Raw genomic sequence first — 6143 nt, 5'->3', positions numbered from 1 at the left:
ACAGTACCACCTTTTCTGTTTATGTGGTACTGAGGAATCTAATCCAGGGCTTCATGCATGCTAGGCAAGCACTCTACAACCAACCCACATTCCTTGCCTACAACATGAACTTTTTATGTAGCTAGTTTTCTGAGCTTTATAAACTGTGACTATTAAGTGACTTGACTGCAATGGCTGCAAAGCAAGAAACATAGGTGTTGAAGTTGGGCTCTAATATTTGTTTATGGCCTTTGGAATTAATGAGTAATTCTCAAATTGTTATTATTTTTTTTTGGGAGAGCTGGCATTGGGGCTTGAACTTCTTGGCATAGGGTTGGTACTCTAACATTTGAGCCACACCTCTACTTCTGGATTTTCATGATTCATTGGAAATAAGAATCTCATAGATTTTCTTTTCTGGACTGGCTTTGAACCACAACCCTTAGATCTTAGCTTACTGAGTAGCAAGGATTACAGATGTTAGCTACTAGTGCCTAGTTGATTCGTGTGTGTGTGTGTGTGTGTGTGTGTGTGTGTGTGTGTGTGTGTGTCCTGGGACTTGAACTCTGGGCCTGGGCACTGTCCCTCCACACTTCAGCTCAAGGCTAGCGCTCTACCACTTGAGCCACAGCACCACTTCTGGTTTTCTGGTGGTTTATTTGAGATAAGATTCTCATGGACATTCCTGCCTGGGCTGGCTTTGAACCGTAATCCTTAGATCTCAGCCTCTTGAGTAGCTAGGATTACAGGCATGAGCCACTGGCGCCTGGCTGATTCTTAAATTTTAATACACATAGGAATTGTATATGGATCTTTTTTTTTTTTTTTTTTTTTTTTTCAGTTTTCAACATATTTTTTATTGAGTTAACACACATCATGAAGAACTATCAGTATGATTAATGTGTTAAAATCATTTGATGTTTTATATCCAACTTTCTGTTTTATGTACTTCTAGAAAAAAATAAATGAGCAGCTTATGGAAAGATACAATCAAACTTTTACATATTTCATCTTAATGAGATTATTTCCTCAATCAAGAATTGGCTTTTTCCTATTGACACTTATTGTTACCTGATTATTCAGTGTTTTCTCAAAATGGAAAAATATCAGAATCCTAGAGCTGTGCTGAAGACAAATTCATATTAACAGCTGAAATTTCTATAGTTACTAGCATTGTCATCTCAGTTGTTATACACTGTGATTGCTAGTTTAAAACACACAATCCTGACAATGTTTCATTAACGTTGGCCATTTAAGAACAGAAGTGTGGGGAAGGGTGATAAGTATAACAAAATGGGATGGGGATTTGGAAAAAATATCTTGATAATGGGGTAAATGTATTGCTAGTTATCATGAATAAGAGATGTAAAACAGAATTTTCCAGAGACAGAAAATGCCCTGAGCCATGCCTCTACTGTAGGATGTAATAGCCAGAGGCTCCAGAAATGTAAAATAACCTCAAAACTAATTTAATTCATCGGGTGGTATAGTGCACACATGGTAAAATGATTTTTGTTTGGTTTTATAGTTGGAAAAGTTTATGAATTGAACACCATGTATATGGATCTTAAGTACAAGTTCTGCTTGAAATAGGTCTTTGGTGAAGCCTGAAATTATACATTTCTAACAAGCTTCGAGATGATGCTGGTGTTGGTAGTTCAGGACCACACTTGAAGGAGCAGAAAAACCATCTGAATCTTTATTTTCTCATCTGTAAAGTGGAGATAGTGGTTACTACTGTGAAGATTATTAAACAAGTCAGTGAATCAAAGCATCTGACATACAGGAAGACCACCACAAATGCAAACATGTCTACTCTTCCATGTTTCCTGTTTTGTTCCTGTTAGTTCATTAGTGTGTTCTACTCTTTATACAAGTATTTTTCTCTATAGTTTTTGTTGTGGCATAATCAAGCTCATGACAAGGAGGCATGCAGAAATTAGTAAAAGCCCATTTCTGTCCTCTTTCCCCAAATCCATGTTTTTTACGACATTTATAGTTTGAATAACTGTTTCTCCAAAGGACTATGTGTTAAATGCTTGCTCACCAGCCTAAGGTCTTATTGGGGATGGTGGAAACTTCAGGAAAAAAATGGGATATTTAATGGAAGGAAGTCATGTCATGGGTAACACTGAGGCCCTGACCCCTCTCTTTATCTTTCAGCTGTGATGAAGTGAGCACTTTCCTTTGCTATGTGTTCCTACCATGGTGTACTGCCTTGCCACAGGCCTAAAAAGCAATGGAGCCAAAAGACCATAGACTGAAACTGTGAGTCAATGCAACCCTTTTCTCTTTTCAAGTTGATTATCTCAAGTATTTGTTACAGTAGCAGAAAGCTGACTAGCAGAAAATTGATATCAAGAAGTGGAGTTGTTTTTGTGACACCCGATATCGTGTAAGCCTTCAAAATCAGCTTGTCAGAGGAATCTGGAAAAAACTGGAGAAGTGAGGGAGAGAAAGCCCAGGGTGTTTTGCGCAGAGCTTAATGGGAAATTCTGGTTAAGGCTCAGAAGATAAGCATGCTCTAAAACACCAAATAAACCTTGAACAGTGAAAAAAAAAAGAAGATAAGCATGCTGATAGAAATATGGACAGGAAAGATTGTAGTTATGAGGTTATTGGAAATTGAACAAGGCCATCCTTGTTATACCTTGGCAAAGAATTTCAGTGCATTATATCCATGCCCACTCTAAAGATTATATGGCAAATTAAACAAATAAGAATAGCCAGGAAATTCTGATAGAGAAAGGTAATGGGGAAGAGCTAGCTCTATTGGTACTAAAGTGCTATTGACTTTAAAACTATAATCATGATACTTAAAAGAGGCAGATAGGACAATGAGATAAAATAGAGTATTGAAATAAGCCCAAACAGATGGGACTTTAGTAGATGGTGAGGTGATATCTCAGTGTGTGTGGATGGGGAGATGATGGACTATTTGATATTATATACTCTTAGAGCAACTAGAATCATCTGGAAAAAATAAAGCCAAATCCATACTTTAATGCACAGTAAGATAAGTTCCAAATGAATCAAAGGTTTAGATGTAAAAGATGAAATTTGAGGTAATTTCTTTATAACTTTGGTGTGGAGAATGGCTTTTAAATGATATCTAGAAATCTAGAAGCCATAAAAAGTAAACTTAATTAATTTTTAAAATGCAAGCAAAGCCTACACAAAGACTCAGAAATAAATTATAAATTTGGAAAAATTGTTGCAGTCCATATCACAGAAGACCAATTTTACTAATACACAAAGAGCTGCTTGAAATTCTTCTTCTGAAATATTATATAAGTTTGCTTGTCTTAAACCTATGTGAAATGGTATGTGAACTAAGGATCAGAAAATAGATGAGAAAGGAAACTGATTATTATGTGTCTATATAAATAGGAGGGAAAATAAAAGTATAGTATATTAGCATTTGTTTTTATCTATAGAAGGGGCCAAGGAACTTTGTAACAGTGGTTTGCCATCACTAGTGAAGTTTAGATAGTACTAGTTGAAAAATGAGATGGAAGGATAAAAATTTATTGATTTGTTACTTTTGAGACATTTCAAAGTATTAAGTGGTTTAAAAAGTCACACTGAGTTTCTTTATAAGATCATAGTCTGCTTTATTGTACTTTGAAGTTTTCAAGCCTTAATAAAGAGGGTTCCTTCATTTTGTTCCTTTCAGGAAAAATGTGTGTGTGTGTGTGTGTGTGTGTGTGTGTGTGTGTGTTGTGTGTGTGTTTTGTCTTCAACTCTGGGCCTGGGCACCTTCCCTAAGCTCTTCAGCTCAAGGTGAGTGCTCTACCACTTGAGCCACAATGCCACTTCCAGTTTTCTGGTGGTTAATTGGAGGTAAGAGTCTCACGGATGTTCCTGCCCAGGCTGGCATTAAACCATGATCCTCAGATCTCAGCCTCCAGAGTAGCTAGGATTACAGGCATGAGCCACCAGCACCTGGCTATACTGAATGATTGTTGTTGTTTTTGTTGGTCATGGGGCCTGGACTCTGGGCCTGGTACTATCCCTCAGCTCTTCAGCTCAAGGCAAGGCTCTACCACTTGAGCCACAGTGACACTTCCCAAATGTGTTTTGTGTGTGTGTGTGTTGTGTGTGTGTGTGTGTGTGTGTGTGTGTGTGTGTGTGTGAAATTGTAGTGCTCCTGCCTCCCTCCCCACCTCTGCATCTTGAAACCCTGGCTTCAACTCAGCCTGTTTCCCTGATCTCATGTGACCTACTCACTTCTTTTCAAAAGCATGGTATGTGGCCTTAACCCTACTAACCACATGGTTCAAACAGACCTCCAGATATTTCTGCACCTCCTCCCTCAATGACAACTTCTTTCATACTTCTGACTGCTCATACAGAAAACAAAGACAGATCTTCATGGTCAGTATATCAAGAACACATTTCTGTTAGGAAATATATTTTTCTTCTCCTTTTTGAGGTGATTCATTAGTGTCTCCAGAAGGCCCAGCTAGATGGCCCTGGTACTCTCCCCTACTGTCTTCTACTGGGATAGTTTTCTAGAGCTTCCATGATGAATGTCACAGTCTGAGTGGCTTAAGACTGTAAAAATGTACTATTTTTGCAGTTCAGGAGACCAGAAGTCTGAAGTTACGTTGAAAGGATTTTTTCCCTCCTATACCTGCAGTGATAATGCTCACCTCTGTAGTCACCCTTACTACCAGCGGAGTCCATCTGCCTGGTTTTGGCAACAAGAAATATATGTGATTGTTTACTGAGTAGTCAACCTAGGGGGTCTATTATTTTCCTAGCAAACAGGATAGGGTCACCTAGTATGCAGGTTTCCCTTGAACTCTCTCCACTGTGGATGTACTGTATGGAAATATACCAGCTACTTTGTGAGGCAGTATGTTACAAACCATGGGTGGTTGAACTGGGAGGAGGAGGGAAAGCAGCTGGGATCCTTGTGGGAACTGCCATGTTAACCTTGGAGGTTCACCACAGACTTCTGTAATGTGAATAGAAAGAAAAACAATGTCAAAACCTTGTTTATTTCAACCATAACCTTCTGGTTTCTATTACACGCACTAGGGAAAAAATTCTTGATAAAAGTTTCAATTTTTTTGTTGACTGTTTGTGGCTGTAAGAGGCTATTGCAGATGTGGCAACATACAGTGGAAAGAGAGTGAACAGAGTAAATTGAAAACAGGAGCTGAAGATGAGGCAGAATTAGATCAAGTGCTCACACACTGGAAACACACACACACACACACACACACACACACACAAGAAAATACAAATAAAATTCCAAGACCATCAAAAGACCAGACTTACAAATCATGGGAATAGGAAAGGGAGAAGAGGTATAAATTGAAGGCATAGCGAACCAATTCAATGAAATAATGGCAGAAATCTTACCCAACTTTGAGAAAGAGAGAGGACTCCAGGTAGAATAGGGTTACAAAACAAAATAGTCAAGATCAGAGAAGAAACTTTGCTAGATATATTATAGTTAGTACACTAAATATAAAGAAGAAAGAGAGAATATTGAAAGGTGCAAAGGAGAAGAGGGTAGAATGATATAGAGAAATGCTATAGAAAAGGGAAGAAGTATGATTTAAATTAAATACTAAAAAATGGTTTAGACATCATAGTTTCAGAGAAAAGGAAAGGACAGTGAAGCAGAACCAAAAAGTAAATAAGAAGGAGAGTACAAAATTGCCTGTACCCCTTATACAAAAAGTCAACAAATGAATAAAAAAGTTCAAAACTACCAAACCAAAACAGCAACAAAGACAGATTTATATTACAAATATGAATTTCCAGTGGATTATTCTTGCATTTTGAATCTGGATGGGAAGGTTCTACTCACTCCGCAGTCAGCACATGAAGCCAGAATTAGGTTGTGGGGGGGTGGGGGCAGTGAGCAGGCCCTGGAAAGTGAGTACTTAGTGGGCCTCAGGCTCAATGCTTCATTGTTGCTTTGGTCTCAGGGAATATAATTCTCTCCTCACTAGGGAAGGTGGTACTTTTTTCTTTTGGTCGGTCGTGGGGCTTGAACTCTGGGTTTGGGCACTGTCCCTACGCTCTTCAACTCAAGGAAAGCGCTCTACCACTTGAGCTACAGCGCCACTTCCGATTCTCTAGTGGTTTATTGGAGGTAAGAGTCTCACGGACTTTCCTGCCCGGGCTGGCTTTGAACCACGATC

This window comes from Dipodomys spectabilis, unplaced genomic scaffold (genome assembly GCF_019054845.1).
Source record: "Dipodomys spectabilis isolate Male_0828 unplaced genomic scaffold, ASM1905484v1 ptg000210l, whole genome shotgun sequence".
NCBI classification, from domain to species: Eukaryota; Metazoa; Chordata; class Mammalia; order Rodentia; family Heteromyidae; genus Dipodomys; species Dipodomys spectabilis.
Note: the sequence above shows the minus strand (reverse complement) of the source record.